Genomic DNA, 26,284 nt, shown 5'->3' with positions numbered 1-26,284 from the left:
TGATATTGTTAAGGTGTTGGGCTCCCCATAATTTGGCGCTCCCCATCCTGACAATAGCAGCCTCCAGCTGTGTGGCTTTATCCTGGCTGGTATCAAAATTGGGGGGAACCGCATTTTATTTTTACATGATTTATTTAGTTATTTTACTGCACGATATAGACCCGCCCACCAGCGGCTGTGATTGGTTGCAGTGAGACAGCTGTCACTCATCGTAGGGACGTGTCTGACTGCAACCAATCATGGGCATTGGTGGGCAGGGAAGGCACGGAATACCTGATTGAATAATGAAGCGGCAGCCATTTTCAAAAGAGGAAAAGCCGCCGGAGATTTGTGACAGCCGTGCAGCACCGGGCCCGTGATCGGTGAGTAGGAAAGAGAAAGGGATTGTGCTGGGGACGCAGGGCGCATGCAGATACGCAACGTGCGCACAAACTTGCTGTGAAAAGCCACGCTTTTGGTGATCGAACCGTTCTCGAACGTAACTCGAACTGCTGAACTTTAAGCAAATCGTTCGAGTTCGTCGAACAACTCGAACACCCCCAAAAATTACTCGAACATGAAATTGGCGAACCTTTTGACTCGAACATCGCTCAACTCTAGCTATAACAGCGTCCACTTTTTTGGTAAAAAATTGTTTAAAAAACTGAAGTCCTCAGTGGTTGATACCTTTTAATGGCTAACTGAAAAGATAGTAATAAAAGCAAGCTTTCGAGACTACGCAGGTCTCAATATAACACAAAATCTGAAGATTCACATATTTATACACAACAGGACATAGAATGGGGCAGTAAATAAAACAAGTTATGTGAAGCAGAACTATCAGTATGGCAAGAGGACAAACTGTTGTAGCCATAAATATTGCTGCAGTTCAGTGTGAAAGTTTTATTGTCCTCTGATTAGAGTCTGGTCCAGGGCTGTGATGCCCCCGGATGGTCAGAGAAGCACATCTTTTAATTGATGTAAAAAATTGTTTAATAGAACTGAAGTCCTCAGTGGTTGATACCTTTTAATGGCTAACTGAAAAGATAATAATAATAGCAAGCTTTCGAGACTACGCAGGTCTCTTCTTCAGGCTCAGTATAACACAAAATCTGAAGATTCACATATTTATACACAACAGGACATAGAATAGAGCAGTAAATAAGACAGGTTATGTGAAGCAGAAATATCACTATGGCAAGATGACAAACTGTTGTAGCCATAAATATTGCTGCAGTTCAGTGTGAAAGTTTACTGTCCTCTGATTGGGGTGTCTAGTCTGGGCTGTGATGCCCCCGGATGGTCTGAGGAACACAGGAATCCATGAGACACATTCATTCCTGCTCTGAATCTGTCAAAAGTCATCATAAGTTTGTACTCCCATAGTCTCCTATCTCTCTGGGACTTGAAGTTTCCCTTCAATACCAGCCATTTCATGTCCATGATGCTGTGGTGTGGGTTACAAAAATGTTTGGCCACAGGTAGATCTATTCTTTTTTACTTAATTGTGTGGCGGTGAGAATTCATCCGTGTCCTGAGCTGTTGTCCTGTCTCCCCTACATACAGACCCCCATTTGGACATTTGGTACATATAATTAAGTACACCACATTAGTTGTGGTGCAGCTGAAGGTACCTGGGATCTTGTAGTCCTGATGTGATCTGGGAATCTTTATCTTGTCCATTGTCAGTATAAATGGACAGGCCTTACATTATTTCTGGTTGCAGGAAAGTGTTCCTGTTGTTGTTTGAGAGGACAGGGAGCTTCTGACTCTTTTGGTAAGGCATTCGACAAGACTTTGTAATGGGCCGGTGGAAATTTTGGCCCATTTGTCCAGAAGAGCATTTGTGAAGTTTGTTGCTCATGTTGCATGAGGGATTTGCACTCCCACAAATGTAGAATGGCCTTGACGTCAGTACTCTGTGGAGGTTGTTAATGCTCTTCACTGCAAAATCTCCTCACTATGCCTTTATGGACCTTACTTTCTACACTGGGACAGAAGAGGACTTTCCCCAAAATGTTACCATAAAGTTGGAAAAAAATAATTGTTTAAAATGTTTTGATATGCTGTAGTTTTAAAATGTATTTTCACTGCAATAAAGGGGCCTATGCCAAACCTTGACAAGCAATCCCATATCATTCCATTCCACTCCATTGGTCTTGAGTCCAGTGGTGACATTTTTATCATCATTTCATTTGACACTTGACTTTGTGGTAATAATAAGCACTCCTTCAATATAATTAATTTTTACATTGATTAATTGTGGACTTAGCAATGAACCTTGGGTTACACCACCTACAACCGGAGCCCATTCAGAGTAACAGTTATTTACGCCAACTCTCTGAGTGCAGCCTTTGAGCCAGTTTTTGATCCAATTACAAACCTACTTTCAAAGCTAATACAGAGGTGGTTCTAGGTTTTCCAGCAGCAAGGCAAGAAATAATTCAGTTTGGCGATTTATACACTTATAGTCTGTTACCAACTAGCTGCTCTTCCTAATTCCATCAGTAATCAGTGGAAAACTTCACTGAGAGAAGCAGTAAGAAAGCTTTTTTGTGATGTTACCATAAGTATGAAAATTACATAATAGTTGTCATGTGACGACTGCTTGAACAAAAAAGCAGAGCAAAATCCAGAGAGAGAGTATATAGAATTGGTCATGATACAGTGTTTAATTTTATAATTAACCCCGGGCAATTTTCCGTTTTATTTTTTTCGCTCCCCTTCTTCCGAGAGCCGTAACTTTTTTATTTTTTCCATCAATCTTGCCTTATAAGGGCTTATTTTTGTGGGATAAGTTATAATTTCAAATGAAATCATGAGTTTAACCATATAATGTTTGGAAAATGGCAAAAAAAATTTACGTGCGGAAAAATTGCAAAAAAAGTGTGATTGCACGATTGTTTTGGGGATATTTTATTCACCGTGTTCACTATATGGTAAATGTGATGTGCCGGTGTGATGCCTCAGGTTGGTATGAGTTCGTAGATCCCAAACATGTATAGGTTTAAAAAAATAGGGGTTTAAAAAAATTCAGAAGGTTGTCCAAAAAAAGTGGCACACTTTTTGCTCCATTTTCCAAAACCCTAATCATTCTGATTTTACAGGATCTGGGGCTCATTGATGGCTTATTTTTTTGCTTCTCCAGCTGATGTTTTTAATGGTACCATTTTTGCGCAGCTGCTATGTTTTGACCGCTTGTTATTGCATTTTGGGCAAAATTTGCAGCAACCAAAAAATGTAAAATGTAATTTTGGCATTTGGAATTTTTTTGCCGCTACTCTGTTTACTGATCAGATCAATTGATTTTACATTTTGATAGATTGGGCATTTTTGAACACGGCGATACCTATTTTGTGTGTATTTTTTATTTTTTTTCAATAGGGTAAATGGGGGTAATTTGAAATTTTAGGTTTTTTAATTTTTTCAATTGTTTTAAAACTTTTTTTAACTTTTATTTATTTTACTAGTCCTTCTAGGGGGTTAGAAGGATCAGCAGTCTGATCATTTGTTCATTTCTCCTGATCATAGCTGCACAGCTCAGACCAGGTGAAATGCTACTCCCCTTACAAGAAGTGCTCTAACGGGTGTAAGAGGAAGTGAGTCATGCTTAGAGCAGAGCGGATCGGCAAAAAACTGGGACCGTCGGATCACTGCTCAATTAAAAAAAAAAACCCGATCTGCTCCGGAATCCGGAGCTCATATACATCAATGGGGACCAGAATCCAGAGATTAAAAACGTTGGTGGAAGGGATGGGGAGGTAGGAGCGCATGGTATACTCACCCAGGCTGTGTCATGGCGGCAAACTCCTTCCAGATCACGCTTTTCCCTTCCGGAGCCGACAATGCAATATTCACTGTTTTGCCTGCCTAATGGCGCATGTAATTGGTTGCAGCTAGATGCACCCCCACCCTGAGTGGCAGCATGTCAGCTGACTGTAACCAATCACAGGCGCCAGGACGCCCGGTGGGCGGGGAAAGCAGTGGAAGTGTCTGTGGGTTAGTATGGTAAGCGTGTATGTAGACAGAAATACATGCACGCTCCGGTCAGGGTGTGCGGCTGTGCCAGTGATGCACTGTCAGACTCGTACAAGTCTGTCATGACAGCACCCAGCATGGCCTGCCACACTTGGAGCATGAGCATGCATGTACCTAGAAACACATGCACGCTCCTGTCAGAGTTTACGGCTGTGTCGGTGATGGAATGTCAGACTTGTGAAAGTTTGGCATGACATCACCCGCCACGGCCTGCCACGCTCTGAGCATGAGCATGCATGTACAGAGAAACACATGCACGCTCCTGTCAGAAGTGTGTGCGGCTGTGCCACTGATGCGATGACTGACTCATGCGCGTCTGGCATGACATCACCTGCCACGGCCTGCCGCGCTCTGAGCATGAGCGTGCATGTACATAGAAACACATGCATGCTCCTGTCAGAAGTGTGTGCAGTTGTGTCGGTGATGCGATGTCAGACTCGTGCGAGTCCCTCGCAAGTGTGACCTCGGCCTAAGAGAAACTACATGCAGCTTTTTTTTTAATTTAAATAAAAAATTTAAAAAAAGAAAAACAACGTGTGGTCCCCCCCTATTTTTCATCCCCAGCCAAGATAAAGCCAGTTGTTGGGGGCTGGTATTTTCAGCCCGCAGCCACGCGGATCCGGACTTTTACGGTCTGGATCCGCTCAGCCCTAGTCATGATAGCTACACTAATCAGCTCATTCCCCAGTGCTACCATGGCAACCATCGGCTCCCCGTGATCATGTCACAGGGCCTCTGATGGCAGTGAGTAAGTGCGCAATCTACGGGGTTAACAGGCGTGGCTGGATTGTGGATCCACCTGCGCCTTATAGCCGCACATGTCAGCTGTTCAAATCAGCTGACATGTGCGAGACTCACTGCTGGCTCACTGCAGCAGCCGGCAGTAATAACTCTGACATGAGCCATGACGTACCCAGTACATCATGTGTCGTAAAGAGGTTAACCCCCTTCACGACCGGCTGATTTCGCGTTTTCTGTTTTTTTTTTCGCCATTCCTCTTCCGAAAGACGTAACTTTTTTATTTGTCAGTCAATATGGTCATGTGAGGGTTTGTTTTTTTGTGGAATGAGCTGTACTTTTAAATGAAACCATGAGATTTACCATATAGTGTATTGGAAAATGGCAAACAAATTCCAAATGCAGAAAAATTGCAAAATGTGCGATTGCACTATAGTTTTTCAGATATTTTATTCACTGTGTTCCCTATATGGTAAAACTGATGTGTGGGTGTGATGCCTCAAGTCAGTACGAGTTCGTAAACACCAAACATGACTAGGTTTACTTTTATTTAAGGGGTTAAAAAAAAAATCAGAATTTGTCTTTTAAAAAGTGGCGTACCTTTTGTGCCATTTTCTGCAACCTGTAGTGTTCAAATTTTTCTGGAGCCATGGCTCAGTGATGGATTAATTTTTGCATCTCGAGCTGATGTTTTTAACGGTACTATTTTTGCGCAGATGCTACGTTTTGATCACCTGTTATTGCATTTAGCGCAAAATATGTGGCGACCAAGAAACATAATTTTGACGTTAGTAATTTTTTGCCGCTATGCTGTTTACCAATCAGATTAATTGATTTTATATTTTCATACATCGGGCATTTCTGAAAGTGACGATACCAAATGTGTGTATATTTTTTATTTTTTTTAACCCTTTAATTTTTAATTTGGCAAATGGGGGGTGATTTGAATTTTTAGGTTTTTTTAGTTTTTTAATTTTTTAAAACATTTTTTAAAACTTTTTTTATTTTACTATTTCACCTAGGGGACTATAATGATCAGCTGTCTGATTGCTCTTCCATATCTGCTGATCACAGCTACACAGCTGTGAACACCAGATATGCTCATCTCCTGTCTCACACAGCTCTTGGCTGGGTGAAACACTAAGTGAGTCATGTGAGCTACAGGAGTCATCACATGACCCTGTGCTACCACAACAACCACTGGAAGTCACGTGATTATATGCCGCCCCCGTGCCAGCAGCCGGCGCTGCTCGGATCCAGGCCTTCTGGGGTGGGGGCTCGAGGATCTCCGGACCCGGGGGGGTCTCGCAGACACGCCGAATAAAAAGGGGGATGTAGATGTACGGGCTAGGCCATAGTAAGTTCGTGACGCCACCCACAGTGTGTGGTGAGGTGGGACACCACCACTGCTGTTGTGGGGCACCAAGGGGAGATGTTGTGGCAGCTAGTTGTTAACCCTTTGTGGGTGTTCGGTGGCGTGACCCGGTCTGTGATCCCAGGCTCCACAGCAAAAAGGGGATTATGTACTGGGGAATTGTCCGTGATGCCACCCGTGGGTTGCATTGATGAGATGGTGGCACCCGCTACCTCTGGGGACCGTGCCCGGGACTGGTGCTGTGGAGCAGCAAGGTGGAATCCCCTCCATGGGTAGGGGAGGTGTAGTCCCAGGGCCCAATTGGGAGTTGTGGTGGAGGCAGGGATTGCAGGGAATAGCACACTCACAGTTCGGTTATTGTGGTGCTGGATGAAGCTAGATTGATGTGAACGGTCAGGAACGCAGATGGAAGAAATACTCAGAGTCTTTTGTAAACCAAATTGCTGGTAACTGATGCCCACGGATGCTGTGAGGACGGGTCCCACACCCGTGTGTGTAATTCAGGTGTTGTTCTCCTGCCTGAGGTCTGTGTCTGCTCTGTGCACAGGTCCGGACAGGGTCCCGACAGCTGGCACCGGGGGGCCACTACCCTCTCCCGGTCCACTTCAGGTCCCCACAAGCGGCTGGCCTATTCCTGAGGCCCTTACTGCTACTCTCCTTAGCTCCCCACTGGAGCTGCGTCCAGACTTCTCTCCTCCTGCAGACTGACTGAAACTAAACTCTGCTCTCTCCAAGCTCATCTCTCCCCGTCCCGTTTTCCTGAGGAGGGGGGGTGAGTAGGGCCTGATTGGTTGGTGTGTATTGGTGTGGGAAAATCCCCAAGGGAAAGTGAGATCTGCACCAAAAAGATAGATGCAGACCTCTGTGACACCCTGGTTTTGCCAGGGCGGCACACTTACATGTGTACAGGATTAGAACCAGTAATAGCATAGGAATATATCACGAGATCCCCCAGCAATACAGAAATACATCAGTAAACTCCAATCAGTACAGAATCACAGCATCACACAACCATTGTCCGTAGGTTAATACATCACAAGAAAAACGAGCATTACAAAAATACATAATCAGAACAACCATCAGTACAGGAATACATAACAAGAACCAATATCAGTATATCAGTATATGAATACATCACGAGAAACACCATCAGTACATGAATAGATCACAGAACCACCATTAGTGCAGAAATATATCACCAGAAGCACCATCAGTTCATGAATACTTCACCTGAACCACCATCAATATATGAGTAAATCACTAGGACCACCATTCATACATGAATTTAGCAGCAGAACCACCATCAGTTCATGGTACATCAATTGTAATGTGAGGTGAGACCCATATAAATTATTAACACATCAACCTACAACTCCCAGTATGCCTCTGGGAATTGTTGTTATCAATCATCAGACTGCAAACTATACAGGTACCATAGTATTGATGAGAAGTTGTAAGTATCACATATAAAAATTTATATCAAGGTATCTTATAGGTGACATCTTCTCTGATTGGAGTTGTTCTCTTTCTTGTTTGCATTTTGCTCAGATGCCATGATGACTTTTCACATCCACAGTTTATCTCTGTATACTTCCATCTTTTATGGCCTTCTGCAGCACATCCCAACACGATGCACTTAACCCCTTCACTACCTTTGACATACTGGTACGTCAAAAATGCGGGCTCACACGTTGAGCCCGCATCTTTCCCTGCTCATAACGGATGATTTAATAAGCAATCGCATGCCTCTCACAGCTGCATGTGGATTGGAGATCCACCATAAGCTGTTAACCAGTAAATCATGGAATCATAAAATGGTATAGTTGGAAGGCACCTCAAAAGCCGTCGGGTCCAACTCCCTCCCAATGCAGGTTTACCTAAATCATCCTACCTATACATTTATCCAGCTTTCACTTGAAGATCTCTTGATGGAGAGCTCACTACCTCCCATGTCAGCCTGTTTCCCCCTCTATATAAGGATAAGGCTGCACATCAAACTTAGATAATGGTATAATGCCTCAAGCATATGGAAAAATATTTGAAAAATACAATGAAAAATGCTACTTGCTAACTTGAACATGTGAATAATGAATTGCATACCTGCCATGAATATTAGGAAAAAGGCTTGCACTCAGAATATATATATTAGTGCTCACTTCAGTTATCCTATTCAGTTTCTGTTCCCCCCTCTGACTGCCCTCAGTTTTTCCAAATAGAATCAATTTGTCCTAATAAAATTGAGTTTTCCCTAATAGAATCAATCTCTGAAAGTAGGATTTAACATGTGGAGGTGGTGGGCGCATCATTCCTTGCTGCATTCCCCTATACTGTCCTCCCATGCCACCCATTCCCTAAACCCCTCCCCACTACACAGTCTCTATTCTGTGCCCCTTCACACTTTTATCTCCTCTTACTGTCTCATCACAATATTCCTTGCCCCTCCTCGATCACCACACTGTATCCTTTTACACTCCCCTCCTCATTTTGTTTCCACACCCATTTCCCCCTTGCTCTTCATACTGTTTCCTCACACATCCCCCTTGCCACCCTATATTGCATATGCACTCAATAATTCCCCCTAACTCACCAGACTGTTTCCTCATACGTTCCCACCTCATTCCTTATACTATCTCCTCCCACTTTCCCCACCCTTCTTGTTCACCATATTGTTTCCTATTACATTATATATCTCTGCTATCTATATTGTTAATGCACACATTCCCTCTACTTACCTTCCATACTACATTCCGACCTAACTCCTCATGAAGTATTTACATCTATTCTTCACCTCCTCGATCACCATACTTCTTCCTCATACGTTCTAACCTTATTCTTCATCTTGTGTCCACATCCATTCTCCCACCTTGCTTCGCATACTGTTTCCTCATGCATTTTCCTTTTCACTCTTTAGTCTTTGTCTGCACCCATTCCCCTTCTTGCTCCAAATACTGCTTCTGACGCGCCCACGGGGTCTTGGGGGTTATTCGTCACCGGGCTGATGTAGGGTTTGGGATGTCACAGTGGCCAGGCCTGGTTTCGTGACTACTGCGGTATCAATAAAGATGATGATAGGGATGATGGGAAAAGTTATGCGTGACGCCACCTGTGGTGTGTGGCCAAATATTAGTCGCTGCTGTGGGCAATATGTCTTCTGGGGCAGATGGTGACGCAGCTTGGTTGTTACAGCTCTCCACAGGTAGAGCTAGGCCCCAGGGAGGATGGGAGTGGTAGTCTCTGTGATTTAACGTTGGGGTGCAGGACTGAGGATGCCGGAAATAACTGCACAACACAGGGGGCTGTAGTTTTTTTTTACCTTTACTTGGCAGTTATTACAGGCCCGGGAGTCTGTTCCAGAAGATGATGAAGGTCCGGTCAGCCTGGAAGCAATGAGGGGATTCACCTTGCAGGTTGGTTGGAGGCCTTACTTGTTGCGCTAAGTGTGTGAGTCTCTGTGGCTAGGAGCCGCACAGTGACCCTCTTTCCAGTTGTTATTTGTCCTTTCCCTTATGGCGGACAGCGTAAGCTGGTCGTGGGCACCGCCTGTGTAGCCGTGGCCCCGGGCTCTATTGTGCTGGTTTACCTTCGGGCTTTCTTTGGGCCAGGGAACTTGAAATCTTCTGCCCTCCGGGCTTAACTGATGGGGCTTTAGCACCCAATAGTCGAAGACCCCTGTGTCCTGTTACTGCGCCTGGTCCTGAGAGAGTTTGGGAGACAGCTCTCTTTCAACGACCATGCTTGCTCTTTGCCTCTACTCGTCTGAAGTGTTTCACTTTCTGTTCTGTGTGTCGAGGCTAGTATGCTAGGGAAGCTTCCCTCAAAATGGGTCCTTGAGCTCCCCCTACTGGCCCAGAGTTAAGAGATGTTGAATGTTGGTATACCTAACATGGGAAACTCTCTTCCTTGCTTCCAGGCATAGCATCACCCCCAGTGAAGAAAGCAACACTACTGTGGCTCTCGGACACTGGGGTGCCACACTTCCTCATACATTCCCCCCTCATTCCCTATACTGTGTCCACACCAGTCCCCCTCCCTTTCTATACTGTCCCCTCTTATATCCCCCTCCCCATACTTTTAATGCACTCATTCCAACCCCTGCTCCCATACTCTTTCCTCATATATTCCTACCTCATTCTCCATACTGTATCTGCACCCATTTCCCCCATGCTCCCCAAACTGTTTCCTCATATATTCCCACCTCACTCCCCATTCTCTGTCTGCACCAATTCCTCTCTCCTTGCTGTAAGATAATAAGACAACACAACAAATTTAAGTCAAATACATGGGGAACCAGACAAGAAATAACACTTCACACAGCTTCTTCAGCAGGATCTTCTCAGCTGCAACAAAAGCGACACCTCAGCTTCCCCAGAGATTGGCTCCTTCAAAGTGGACACCATAGGTATGAGCTTTAGCATAAGGAGGAGCTAAAAGAGGATATTCATAGCAGAAAGGAGTGGCTGGAAGTGAGGTTACAACTACAAATTAGATCACTGCAGGATAGAAATTAATCTTATCATCTTCAGTACCAGATGGAATTAAATACGCTTCAAGTCAGGGTAAACAACGAGTGGGCCCTAAAGTGAATCACTAATCAACAATACGCTGTGAGCTTCTGATCCAAGATTTGCCTGAGATCACACCAGACCATGAAACACTCATGACAATGTGCCCCTTAAAGATTTAGTGATTTTATGTTTTCTTGCCATGTGGTCCTGAAGAAGGAAGGGGTGCCTTCCGAAACGCATAGACCTGTACATTGGAATAAAAGCAACATTAATCTAACATCCTAATATCGGCTGGTCATTGGCGTGGCCTGGAAACCCTCATTCTACTACTCTCTGTAATGTGCCCCTTAATGAATCAGGTTTCCTGCACTCCACCTCTCCTCCTTATCAACACTGACTGGAGAAATGCAGCTTTTGATTAATCGGGGCCTAAGGGTCCAGACACGTGGGCCAGCCCTTGCAATATGTTCTGCATTGCTGACAATATTATATTGATATAGCTGATGTTATAAGGGCAGGCAGATGTCTCACTATAAACCTTCATCCATGAGACTTCCTGTTCATCTATGGCCAATTGACATCTCAGTGTTTTTGCTCTGGAGGAGATATGGGATGTTTGGAAAGGTTTCAGTTTAATGTAAAGTCTGATATTTTAGGATTCAGCTTATTACAGAATTGTATATAAAGATATTCAAACCATTTATGGATATTACAAGTAGGTTATCTGTATAATTATTGTCATTATATGTTAATGTAATCATCATGTCAGTACAATAAGCTCTGTTTTAGTTAATCAACATCATTACAGTCAATTACTAGAACTTAAGTAATTACTCAGTCTTCTTTTTTACAGCGTACATTAATTACTGCTTTTTACTTTTCTCAGTAATATCTTTAATACCTGCACCTGACAAAAAGTTTTTGGAAACCTAACCTGTATAATTAGGAAGTGATGACAGTGAAGTTTCTGCCTTTCTGGCAATGATATCACCATTATAAAAATTTATTGCCATATTTTTACTATTTCAATAAAATAAAAAAAAGAAATAAAGAAAAAAAAAGAAGAATGTGTAATTTGTTTTCAAGCGAGACACTTTGTATAAGCAGATATTATATAGAACATTTCCCACCTGGGCACATAAATTGCAGCCAATTAAATGTCACTTAATATGAAATGTATATTACATAGCTGCTTATTCATAGTAATTGATTACAACATTTAATTATTGTCGTTGCTAAAAATCTAACAGAATTTAATTTTTACAAGGTTGCCTAGCTAATATTTAAAGAAATACTTTTAATGAAAGTCTGATGATTACTCACTTCCTGACATACTACAAATATGAGTTAAGGTAATTTTTTTTTTAATTGTGGAACATATGCGAATGTAGATATTGTTTGATCATTTCTGGAACACATTGATTAAATATTTAAAGTGAACCTGTCAGTCACTTCAGGTTGCCCAAACTGCCGGCAGAAAGAATCAGAGTTTTGCTGCATAATTACAGTCAAGTATGGTTATCTCTGAAATGCTCCATTATTTTAGAGAAAACTTAGGTCATAATTTATCAAGACTGGATATGTTCAAGAGGGGGCATTCATAATGACTCATGATCGTCTGATACAATTGTTTGACATGCAGAATGTGTCTCCATGCCCGTTGCCACAAATCTAACTACAGTCTCAGACTGGAGTAAGAATTGTAGGATAAAAAAAGCCAAATCTCATCTTGAATTAGATAAGCTGCCGTATCACACCCCCATCACACCCTTGTCCCATTCCAGCTCCACTCACTTTAGAGGAGCTGGGCAAAATTGCCTTAAAAACGTCACTGCAGAAAAATATTGCAACTTATCATCTAATTTGTGTCAGAAGTCTTGTGTTATCACTTTGATGATCAGGGCCATAGGTTGAACAGCCAGAACTGTAGAGACTGGAGACTGTAGAGTGAGATATGACTTGTCCGGCTCTGCCCCAGGCCTAATTCTCCCTACACTGCTCCAGATAATTGACATCTGCTGCTGCTCGCAAAATTGCCAGAGATCGGTACTGGGCAGAAAATGGCAGGTATATAGCAACTTCCTGCTTGTAACTTTTTAATCAAAAAGACTGACCCGCACATCCAACAGGTGTGAACAGGTGCTAGCTGAAAACACATTAAAACTACAAAACACATAAAGCTACATGCTAAAAGCTAACGATGAATAAGGGAACTCTGGTATTGCATTACTGCTATAGGAATATTTGAAAAAAGAGATAATTATCTTATGTATTGGCTAATGCATGTGAGCCGGGTGACCAGCGGCAAGGTATATCTCTATATACCAGTAAACTAAATCAAATGCCTCTATCTGTGTTAAAAACCTACATATCCGGGCAGCTAGGCTCAAGCTATTTGTCGCGTATATAGAGATATACAGTTAGGTCCAGAAATATTTGGACTGTGACACAAGTTTTGTTATTTTAGCTGTTTACAAAAACATGTTCAGAAATACAATTATATATATAATATGGGCTGAAAGTGCACACTCCCAGCTGCAATATGAGAGTTTTCACATCCAAATCGGAGAAAGGGTTTAGGAATTATAGCTCTGTAATGCATAACCTCCTCTTTTTCAAGGGACCAAAAGTAATTGGACAAGGGACTCTAAGGGCTGCAATTAACTCTGAAGGCGTCTCCCTCGTTAACCTGTAATCAATGAAGTAGTTGAAAGGTCTGGGGTTGATTACAGGTGTGTGGTTTTGTATTTGGAAGCTGTTGCTGTGACCAGACAACATGCGGTCTAAGGAACTCTCAATTGAGGTGAAGCAGAACATCCTGAGGCTGAAAAAAAAGAAAAAATCCATCAGAGAGATAGCAGACATGCTTGGAGTAGCAAAATCAACAGTCGGGTACATTCTGAGAAAAAAGGAATTGACTGGTGAGCTTGGGAACTCAAAAAGGCCTGGGCATCCACGGATGACAACAGTGGTGGATGATCGCCGCATACTTTCTTTGGTGAAGAAGAACCCATTCACAACATCAACTGAAGTCCAGAACACTCTCAGTGAAGTAGGTGTATCTGTCTCTAAGTCAACAGTAAAGAGAAGACTCCATGAAAGTAAATACAAAGGGTTCACATCTAGATGCAAACCATTCATCAATTCTAAAAATAGACAGGCCAGAGTTAAATTTGCTGAAAAACACCTCATGAAGCCAGCTCAGTTCTGGAAAAGTATTCTATGGACAGATGAGACCAAGATCAACCTGTACCAGAATGATGGGAAGAAAAAAGTTTGGAGAAGAAAGGGAATGGCACATGATCCAAGGCACACCACATCCTCTGTAAAACATGGTGGAGGCAACGTGATGGCATGGGCATGCATGGCTTTCAATGGCACTGGGTCACTTGTGTTTATTGATGACATAACAGCAGACAAGAGTAGCCGGATGAATTCTGAAGTGTACCGGGATATACTTTCAGCCCAGATTCAGCCAAATGCCGCAAAGTTGATTGGACGGTGCTTCATAGTACAGATGGACAATGACCCCAAGCATACAGCCAAAGCTACCCTAGGAGTTCATGAGTGCAAAAAAGTGGAACATTCTGCAATGGCCAAGTCAATCACCAGATCTTAACCCAATTGAGCATGCATTTCACTTGCTCAAATCCAGACTTAAGACGGAAAGACCCACAAACAAGCAAGACCTGAAAGCTGCGGCTGTAAAGGCCTGGCAAAGCATTGAGAAGGAGGAAACCCAGCGTTTGGTCATTTCCATGGGTTCCAGACTTAAGGCAGTGATTGCCTCCAAAGGATTCGCAACAAAATATTGAAAATAAAAATATTTTGTTTGGGTTTGGTTTATTTGTCCAATTACTTTTAACCTCCTAAAATGTGGAGTGTTTGTAAAGAAATGAGTACAATTCCTACAATTTCTATCAGATATTTTTGTTCAAACCTTCAAATTAAACGTTACAATCTGCACTTGAATTCTGTTGTAGAGGTTTCATTTCAAATGCAATGTGGTGGCATGCAGAGCCCAACTCGCGAAAATTGTGTCACTGTCCAAATATTTCTGGACCTAATTGTATCTTGCCACTGGTTACTGGGCTCACATGCATTGGCCAATACATAAGCTTAATATCTTTTTTTTCAAATATTCCTATAGCAGTAATACAATTCCAGAGTTCCCTTATTCATTGTTAGCATTTTGGAGTGCAGCTGTATGTGTTTTGTATTTATAATCTGCTTTCAGCTACCACCTGTTCACACCTGTTGGATGTGCGGGTCAGTCTTTTTTATATATTTGTAGTGCATTTCTTTCTGCTTGAGCACTACACCATTTAACCAGGCTGTGTTTGTTTCTTTTTATAGCTGGAGCCTAGCTGCCAAGACATGTAGATTTTTAACACAGATAGAGGCATTTGAGTTAAGCTGGTGTCACACATAACGACGACGACAACGACGTCGCTGCTACGTCACCATTTTCTGTGACGTTGCAGCGACGTCCCGTCGCTGTCGCTGTGTGTGACATCCAGCAACGACCTGGCCCCTGCTGTGAGGTCGCCGGTCGTTGCTGAATGTCCAGCTTCATTTTTTGGTCGTCACTCTCCCGCTGTGACACACACATCGCTGTGTGTGACAGCGAGAGAGCGACGAAATGAAGCGATCAGGAGCCGGCACTGGCAGCTGCGGTAAGCTGTAACCAGCGTAAACATCGGGTAACCAAGGGAAGACCTTTCCCTGGTTACCCGATGTTTACGCTGGTTACCAGCCTCCCCTCTTGCTGCCAGTGCCGGCTCCTGCACTGTGACATGTGGCTGCAGTATGCATCGGGTAATTAACCCGATGTATACTGTAGCAAGGAGAGCAAGGAGCCAGCGCTAAGCAGTGCGCGCGGCTCCCTGCTCTCTGCACTGTGACATGTAGCTGCAGCACACATCGGGTTAATTAACCCGATGTGTGCTGCAGGAGAGCAAGGAGCCAGCGCTAAGCGCGGCTCCCTGCTCTCTGAACTGTGACATGTAGCTGCAGCACACATCGGGTTAATTAACCCGATGTGTGCTGCAGGAGAGCAAGGAGCCAGCGCTAAGCGCGGCTCCCTGCTCTCTGAACATGTAGCACAGCGACCTTATGATCGCTGCTTCTGCTGTGTTTGACAGCTAAGCAGCGATCATAACAGCGACTTACAAGGTCGCTGTTACGTCACCGAAAATGGTGACGTAACAGCGACGTCGTTGTCGCTGTCGTTTAGTGTGACACCAGCTTTAGGTTCCTGGTATATAGAGATATGCCTTGCCGTTGATTATCGGGCTCACATGCATTGGCCAATACATATGCTAAATATCTCTTTTTTCAAATATTCCTATAGCAGTAATGCAATACCAGAGTTCTCTTATGCATTCTTAGCATTTTAGCATGTAACGATATGTGTGTTGTGTAACTTTTTAATAACGTCTGTGACTCTGTAATACATTAATTAACTGCACTACTCTTGGTCTAATCACATTACTGTCCATTTATATTGCATGTTTCCTTGGTCTTCATTATGTCCGATCTATCCCTCTTCCAATTTTTAGATTCTGACATAACATGAAAAGCAGCCAACTCATCTAATGAGGGGGCAATAGAGAAAACATTGTGAGAAATTATTGCATGATATATGTAAATGGATGAGGATTCATCTTTGTAAATTCAATGTGAAATGTCTTCTAAGGTTTCAACATTTTCAATATGTAACCTTTTTGCGCCAAAAGATGTGCTAGGGCTTATTTTCAGGTGATGTCTTATATTTTACGATGAACAACAATCCACATTTATTCTTGAATAAAAATAATCAACTTTTATTCAAATATAATCATGTAATCACATTCTGGAATATCAACATTTTGTGTTAATCCTATTACTGGTTCAGATACACATTGTCTTATCTGATCTGCTATTCTGATGGTGCAGAACCAGTCCTATAGTGATGGGTACATACTATAATTATAAAGGTTTAAATTACCTGCTTAAATTTATAGTTCTCTATCTATTGCTGAGTTTACACCTAAAAGAAAGCAGACACTCCCTAAAAGAATTGCACTTTCCAAACAACTAGAGTTGGCAAGTGAATGGGATCTCACATACAAATCTGCATCACTGTCAAGTCTCCCTGCGTTCTACAGCAGTTGGCTATCTGTTACGAGGGGGACCCGGGGAAGTGTGCCAAGATGGTATAGGACAGCTTCCGCGGGTCAAGGTCCACTGTGCGGTGTAGGGAACCGCTGCTATGGTTGATGAAGGAGTCTCGAGGAACTCACCCAGGGCAGGGACACGGCCTGCAAACAAGATACTGCCGGAGCAGCAAGGGCAGGAACATGGCCTGCAAACAAGGCACTGCCGGGGCAGCAAGGGCAAAACCCACAAGTATACAAAATGACTGCACAGCGGCGTAGCAGCACGCTGCCAATCATCCAACAATCCAACAATAGAGGATGGTCACGCGCCGCCATATTGACAGGAGGAGGTTTTAAGGAGGTGCAGCTCCACCCAAGGGCGGGCGCGAGGCGGAGATGACGGACTTGACCCAATCAGGATCCATGACGTCCCAGCCCAGCCAGTCAGGGTTCAACTCATCACCAGCCTCATCATCAAGCCGTGTGACGTCAGTGGGCGAATCAGGACATGCCACGTAGGGCACATGTTCATCTTCCCGCCTCTCGGTTTCACAATGTGCAGAGATAAGGGAAGTCTTGCTGCTTCCCTGAGCAGCTAACCTCTGCACATTGTGTAGTATCTCGGACCTTCGGCGCTGTTGAGCAGGAGGACCCACTGCAGGCAAGGAATGAGAGACAGCCTCATTCCTTGCAACAGGAGAACCACGAGATGCCACACTCCTGCTGCCTCTCTGAGCAGGCCACTCCTGCATATTGCGTAGTCTTCTAGACCTTCGGCACTGCTGAGCAGGAGGGCTCGTGGCAGGCAAGGAATGGGAGACCACATCATTCCTTGCAACAGGAGAGCCACAAGGTGTAACAGCTCCCCCTAGTCAAAGCAGCATCTCTCACACAGAATAGTACTGGTACCTGATTTGTTTGTGAGAACTGCAGCTGGAACGGTGAGGGACCTGACAGTGATGCAGATCTCTGTGTGAGAGTCCATCCACCATTGGCACTTGCCAACTGTAATTATTTGGGCTCTGGTGAGTGCTATATTTGGGGGCAGGAGGAGTGTCTGCTTTCTTTTGGGGGGTGTCTGCTTTCTATGATGAAGAGTCCTGCTGTATTTTTTCACTTTTCTAGCTGCTTGGACCTTTCTTTATGAAACCGCAATTAGGCCTTATTTTTGGAGTAGGTCTTATATTTTAAGCATACTTAAAAAAGCGCCAAAATCCTACTAGGGCTTATTTTTGGGATGAATCTTATTTTCAGGGAAACAGAGTAAATATCTCATATTCTTTGAATTATATAATGAGGACATTTATACTTCATATTTAGTGAGCACCACTTTTCTAGTGGCAAGAATTTTATATCTATATTCTAGAATCTGAGTATCCGCAATAACCAGTGTTTTAAGGTTTCGGCTCACAGTATTGCCATGGACTTTTTTTTAATAATGGAGTCTTAACAGCCCTGTTTATTTATTTATTTTTTATATTAAAGAATAGCAGAGGAGTTTATACTCTTCTGTCAAAAAGCAATGGACATACAAATGGGCTACTACAATTAGGATTGAAGCAAATATATTGTCATTTAGAATATATTTAACAAAAGCAGGCTCCTTTCACAAGACAAGTTGATGTGCATAACAGTCCTATATTCTAGTCCAATGTTTTCTTTCTCATATTGCCTATTTATTATTCGGAAGAGTAAGTCAAGTTTATTTTGCCTATTTGCGCACATCCATAGGCATATAAATAAATATGAATACATAGATTCTTGCACACAAATACTACATTATGGTTCATTTTAAATGATTCCCCTTTAAACTGCCTAAAGTGTTGAGATTTAAAATGCCTTGTGTGACCTATTTGAGCGCCAGAAGGATAGAAAGATGTCATATTTCCAGGATAAGCGAGATATATGCAAATTAGTCATATTCTTATTTAGATAAGAAAGATTGTAAGGAAATTCACTTCATGCATATGCAAGTGGAATTGAGAAAAAAACATGTATGCTTCCTTTACGTAATTTAATAGAAAAAGTTAAAACTTGATATAGAAACTGAAATTTGTAATTAATGTAAACAGATTAACGGCTCAGAAAGTAATATTTCTGGAATGTAAAGGTGGCCTGAAATGACATACAGTTAATATTTGAACATGCTTCATGAAATGTTGTCAAGGTTCGAGGGTGTCCTATAAGAAGGATTTCTGGCCCCTGAATTACAAATTGTAGCTTTCAGCTGTACATTATTTCTATGCAGCTCTGACCTGCTAGGGAACCTGGGTCTTTAGTGCACCCCGGAGCCGGGGCATACTGCGCATGAACACAGATGGTGCAACTGCGACCGTGGAAGAGAGGGCCCATTGCTAACAGCGCTAGCTTCAGCAGTATATACCCCCTTGAGTGCCTGCAGTGCCATATCTCTGCATGGTGCTGTCTTATCAATCGACGTCTCAGATGGTGTAATAATGACACTGCATTGAGCTGCCTACAATGTATGATCTTCAATGGAGGAGGAAGAAGAAGCAGCCGGGAGCATGAACAGTTTATTTTTATTATTTATTTTATTCACTTATATAGCAGCATTAATTCCACAGCGCTTTACAGACGTGATCATCACTGTCCCCATTGGGGCTCGCAATCTAAGTTCCCTATCAATATGTCTTTTGGAATGTGGGAGGAAACCAAATCAAACAACAGTTGAGTAGACTGGTGCTTTTTTTTAAATTAGCATGTAAAGTGAAAAACATTAGGCTACAGTATATAAGGGCCAGAGTGGGGGACATTGCTCAGTATGGGAGAGCATAATTTTGTCACTATATAGAAGTCACTAGGGACCACACTTACAATACTGTGTACAATTTTGGTCTTTGGTGTTTAACGAGGACATAGCTGTGCTAGAGCCAGTGCATAGAAGAGCAACTAGGGTATTTAATCCCTACACCCCGGGCAATTTTCCATTTTTAGTTTTTATTTGTTTCCTCCCCTTCTTGCAAGAAGCATAACTTTTTTATTTTTACAGCCATATTGCCAAATAAGGGCTTGGCTTATTTTTTGCGGGACAAGTTGTACTTTTGAAAGAGATCATTACTTCTGCCACATTGTGTACTGGAAAAGGGAAAAAATTTCAAGTGCCATGAAATTTCAAAAACGGATCAAAAAATTTAAGGAACTGTCAAGTTCGGTGGAGGAAACCTGATGATATGGGGTTGTTTGACAGCCAAAGGCTTTGGACACTTCACCAGGATCAATGGTGGTCTCAATGCTGAGAGATATGTAAGTATCATACCAGACGAGTTACTTTGTACACACGAGTACTATGGGTATTAAAAGGACAGCATAACGTTCCAGCAGGACAATGACTAAAAGCATACGTCGAGATTGTCAGAGAAATGGTTCAATGACAATGAAGTAGATGTGCTGGATTGGCCCCAATAGTCCCCAGAACTGAAACGAATTGAACACTTGTGGATAGAATTGAAGAAAAAGCTGTATAGATACCCAAATGAATCAACCAGTATGCATCAATATTGAGACAGTGTAAAGACCTGGGATCAGATTTCAGATGAGACATGTTTGAATGTGATTAAGACCATGCCAAGAAGTATTCAGGCAGTGTTGAAAGCCAAAGGTGGATTTACAGAATGCTATCAAAATAATAAAAAATAAAATTTAGATTTTTTAGGAGCAAAGCAGTAACAATACAGTGACATGGCAAGAGTCTGCATAACTAATCGTATGCTAAATAGTTGCAAGTCAGTTATGCATGAGATGGCCAAGATAATTGTCTATAAAATACTGGTCATCTCACGTTCAAAGCTTTAGTGGATGTGAGAAATGGAGCCAGAAAGTCAAAAGTTCAAAATATCGTTACCCTTTTTCCTGTCAGTGTAGCTTGTGGGGGCCAGCATGGATATAGTTCAGTCTATGTGGGCAAGAATATAGACTAGACGGTTTATGGTATTGGGGCTAGAATGGGGACTTTATACAGAATGGGGGATATTATACTCTCTGGGTATAATGTCACTAGTGATCACTGTACTACAATAATGCGTAACAGTTATTTACAAATAGCTTTAGTGTGGGCTCATATAGTCAATTCTACCAGTGAGCCCTAGGCACCCTAGTTGGACATTGCTTATTTGGAAAATTGTATGGAATTAGAGATGAGCTAACCTCAGTGTCGGTGTTTGTACTTGACATAAACTTTACGAAAAAAACAGAGTTTGTGTGCTTTACGTATGCAAATCACTAGTGCGAGCATCACTGTGCCCGGGTACACTCGGTGCTCAGCCCAGTGTGAGCCACTTGCAGTGTGTGAACAGTTCGCACTGGGGGTTTGTGCACCAGACAAAAAAATTGAAAATCCTTGCCCACCCGCCCTCGAAAGTGTTTTCTTTATGGCTGACTGCATGTGGGTGGAGACCCGAACTAATTAGTGATTCAATTGGGGTTCAGGCCAAGTCCAGGTCCCAAACTGAACTTTATCTAAAGTCTGGCTAAACCTGCCAAATTAAACTTCCACGACTTTGCTTATCTCTATACAGATTATATATAGAATGTACAGTCTAAGCATAATATAGTCTGTTGTTTTATTTTCCTTCAAATTTGAAAGGAAATATAACCAGCATGTGCATGAGATTTCAGAAATCTCAGTCACTTTTCTGGTTTTGTAGAATGCTGTATTTTTCCATAGCAAAAACGCAGACCCAAACTTGAGTAGGATGTCTGGGGCAGCGCACAGAGGTGCACACCATCTAGTAGATGTGCAAAATTCATTAAGTGGTGTGCGCCTTTTAACAAATTTGGCCCCTTCTACCTTTGAAAGACTGGTATAGCACAATTGGGCGCTACGCCAGTCTTGATGCATCGGCCCCATAATATTCTGCCATACATTCTATTATATAGAATCATTTTTGAAAGCTTATCTTTATCTCTGACACTAAGTATAAATTACATTTTAAAACTGATGCTCTCAAGTTTTCAGAACCTATTGATAGATATTAATCTTTATATATTTTTATCTTCATTCTGCAGCACTTTCCAATCCTGATAAATAGATGTCATACATACTATAGACTATCATATTAATCTTGGTCATATTGGTTCTTCTAATTGTATGGTATTATTAATAGTATCTTACTGGATTGAGAAAGAAATTGAGTAATTACCGTATATTAAAAACCACAGAGCTAGCAAATGCTTCCTCACAATACAGCAGGCTTTAATACTTTGTAATATCCATTACAACAAACACGAGAAGATGAGCAAATTACACATGGCCTTTGTTGTTTGCAGAAAGGTAGAAAATTTCCTAATGAACAGAGAAACATAAGGTCACAATACCTATTTTTAAGCCCTCTAGTTCATGACCTTAAGAAAGTAAAGGGGCATTTCAGTTTGAGGTGTCCCATTATATATATTCAGTCACTAGGATCACACGAGCCAGGTGGCTGGGTAGCAGATGACAATCTCACAATCACATCTTTCAATGCTCCCTGACTCCTCTCACACCGGTTTGCTTGCTGACCAGATAAATCCTTTTCAAATGAGGTCTAACATGAAATAAAAAAGTAGTCACATCATACATACAGGTAAAGAAATAGACATAATGACATGTCACAGATAAAACTCACTCTTCATTATGTAGAAATAATAGGAATTTATTGTATAGCTTATGTATGACAGGTAATTATTTTATCTTAGATATCTGGTAGTAGGAGATATACATTGTTACTACTTGTTTTATCTCCCCCTTGAGCTAAATATTTACATTTGGGATGGGAATTGAGCAACATATTTTTAGTTATTTATAAAGGGCGTAAAAAAGGTGGTTTTAGTGGAGATAGGAGGGGGGCATTAACAAAAATCTATATGGCAGCGGTCTCTTGAAAGCCACTTACACATTAGATGGCTCTCGGCTGGTTTTCCCATACACTGGTGTGCTCATTCAACCAATTGTGCCTCTGTTCGCTATGAAAGTGCCATCCTCAGACATAATTGGCAGAGGCTTATCTCCAAATGAACAAAGCAATCGACAGTCCAAATCGAACATCCCAAATAATCTCCTCTGACAATTAGTCTCTCGTGAGTTGAATTTTACAGTGCAAAATTTTCTGGAATAAATAGTGGATGCCATGTTGCGTTTGGAGAGCCCCTGATGTTCCTAAACAGAGGCGCTCCCCCACAAATGGCCTCATTTTTTTAAACTAGACCCTCCAAGCAATTTATCTAGATGTTTAGTGGGCACCTTGAACCCCCAGGTGCTTCACAGAATTTTATAACGTTGAGCAGTGAAAATAAAAACTACATTTTTACCATAAAAATGTTGATTTAACGCTAAAGCTTTCATTTTCACCAGGGTAACAGAAGAAAATGCACCATACTATTTGCTGCCCAGTTTCTCCTGAGTACACTGATATTCCATCTGTTCTGGAGATCTCTTGTTTGGCCGCATGGCCGCATGAAATGAGATCATAAGGACTCTATGTAAAAAGAAAATGATGGACGTCCTCTAGGCACACATGATACAAACTTACAGATAAGTGGAAAGCCCAATTTTTGAACAACAGTACTATTCCTGAGTTTGAAGAGTCTCTTTTGAGTTAGAAAATTATTGTAATTTTTTAATATCAATATCACTTGAATAAGATCTGCTATTTGTTTCTCAGGAATATAGGGCATTTCTAGGGCAAGCCGCCGAGGAATGGGGGCACCGTAAAAATAAGGGTGTACTCCATTGTCAGGTAGGGGATAGATTGAGGGACAGCCCGTTTCTTTGAAATACTGCTAGTCTGTATAAATTATTGTATTTTTGTGTGCCAGAGGTATTGGTGGTCCTTACCACATAAAGAGACGCCTTTATTTTCCCGAGAGGAATAGAGAAGGGACATGTAAGGGTGAGCCGCCGAGGAATGGGGGCATCGGTTAAATAAGGATGTTCTCCATTGACAGGCAGGGACTCTTCATGCGAGGGGAAGAATAAGGACAGAATACCTTCCTAATCACCCCCTTTTTTTTAATATTAATGTTATTTTGGATGAAAGTACTGCGAGTCTTCCACTCTATACCTCTCTAATTGTCTTCAGTGAAGTGGTTAAGACTATTTTGGTCATTCACTATATGTGTTATTGTTCACTATATGTGTTATTGTTTTGTTTGTCTTGGTCTAAAAAACTTCTTTTTAATACATATGAATAAAGATAAAAAGTTTTTAAAGTTTTTTCACTTAAAGTGAATGGGTGCAGTTATGGCACATATGCGCAGTCACATAAAGGCATAATTCACACCTTTTACAGATAGAGATGTGACGCCCTGGCAAAACCAGGTAGTCACAAATAGGCCCCCGCATAACACGTTCCCTCACCTAGGTAACATACAGCCGACCTGAAACCCTAGTCACCACCCCGTTAGGGCAAGACAGGCACACTAGTGGGCGTGACCAGGTGGTTAGGGAATGCCCACCTAGGGGTCTAGACAGCCCGGGGCGGGAAAACAAGCAGATAAGTTTGTGGCTCAAGTGGAGACGAGTGTGGGCTGGAGCTAGGTGTAGCTCCAGCAGAGGGAGTTCAAGTTGAACGGTGCCAGGGTCGGAACCCTGGTACATTGGCTAGGTGGCAGACGGTGGTCTCTGTCAGCAGGAGTCGGGAAGACAGCTCGGCAGATCCGAGGAGGACCGTAGAAGGGTTGGAGCCGACCGGTACTGACACTGGAGACCCCGCCTGGAAACCGTGCACAGAGGGGGTACTCGGACCCTGAAGCCAGGACCGAAACCAGTGGCCTACCTAATTAACCGATTGAGGGCAGGATTATAGGTCCTGTCCCAACCAAAGTCCCGAAAGAAGACAACCACCCACAGATAGGGATAGGTCAACCGCCAGGGCCCATAGATCCCACGGGTCAGCGTCTGCAGGCACGGCTCCTTAGGCACACAGCAAGATGGGAGCGGACTCCTGAGTTCCAAACCAGGCAACCCACAATACACAAAAACAGTGCAGAGGAAAGGACAGCGACCACCAGCCCGGGTGGGGGACCAGAGTACAACTGGCCGCGGCGACCAGCCACCAGCACCTTGGTTTACCAAAAGACTCGTGTGATTCATTCAATAGTGAGTAACCAACTATCCCCTGGTCCATCTGGGTGTGCGGGCCCCTGCCGTCGCCCAAAGTCACTACCCTGCACAAAGTCACTGGGCCCCGGGGCAACCATCCCTACCCACGGAGGGGTTAACATCCGGATGCCATTACATCTCACCCGGGTACCCCACAACAGCAGCGGTGGTGTCCCACCTCACCACACACCGTGGGTGATGTCACAGACATTCTACAATCAACCCTGTACAAATACGTCCCCCTTTTATTCGGAGTGACCGCGAGACCCCCGAGTCTGGGGAACCCCTCAAGCCGTACCCTAGGCCCCGGATCCGAGCAGCGCCGGCTGCTGGCACGGGGGCGGCACAGAGACATGCATTGAAGAACATGCACAGAAATTGTGCCCCTATTAAAAGCCTTTTGGTGTTTTCATCCAATACCATACCTCTGTCTTTGCCTCAATAGAGCATGATGTCCCAAAAATGTCTACCTTACATACAGTATGATACCCATACACTGAATTTGCCTCTAAAGTACTACCTTTTAGCAGAGTATGATAACCTAAGACCTGCCCTAGCAAAGTATGAAGCATTAGCTACAGTTACCCATCACATTATGATTTTCTAACAGTGAACCCCCCTCTGATTGATATTTGCAGTCAACCCCCAAAGTATGACCCCTCATACTGCCTGCCCACACATTATGATAGCCCCCATAGACACCCAGCACACAGTATTATGAAGCCTCTACATTATGATGGCCCCATATACAAGTTCAGTTTCCAAAAAGTTGGGACGCTGTGTAAAATGTAAAAAAATAATAATGTAATTTAGAATAATTGTGTAGATAATAATGTAGAAATTGATGACAGCAACACATCTCAAGTTTTCAACTTATCTACCATTGTAAAGCATTCTCTCTTCTTTTTAAAACAACCTGTATGAGTCTGCAAAGTGAGGATACTGATTGCTGGAGCTTTGGGATAGGACCGTGCCTCATTTTTGTTTGATGCAGAATAATAACTGCTCAATAGTAGCAGGTTTTCATTGCTGGATTTTTTTTCTATTAGCATTTAGGCAGGTTTGTTTGTTGCCCAAACTCATCTGCAAAGCAATGCTGTTGTGATAGATGCACTATGTCGTTTAGCATTGTCTTGCTGTAATTTGTAAGGTCTTCCCTGAAATAGATGTTATCTGGATTTTGCACATGTTTTAAAGTCTATATATAATGCTCAGCATTGATAGTGCCTTTCAAGAGGTGTAGGCTGTCCATGTCATAGGCACTAATGCATCCCGATACCTCCCGAGATGCAATCTTTTAAACTGTGCACTAATAAGATGGATGGCCCATCTCTTCTTGAATCCACTGGTCAAGGCATCCATGCATTAGAGAAAAATTGTAAATTTTTGTTCATTGACCACAGAAGAGTTT

Source organism: Anomaloglossus baeobatrachus, chromosome 4 (genome assembly GCF_048569485.1).
Source record: "Anomaloglossus baeobatrachus isolate aAnoBae1 chromosome 4, aAnoBae1.hap1, whole genome shotgun sequence".
NCBI classification, from domain to species: domain Eukaryota; kingdom Metazoa; phylum Chordata; class Amphibia; order Anura; family Aromobatidae; genus Anomaloglossus; species Anomaloglossus baeobatrachus.
This window is presented reverse-complemented; position numbering follows the sequence as displayed.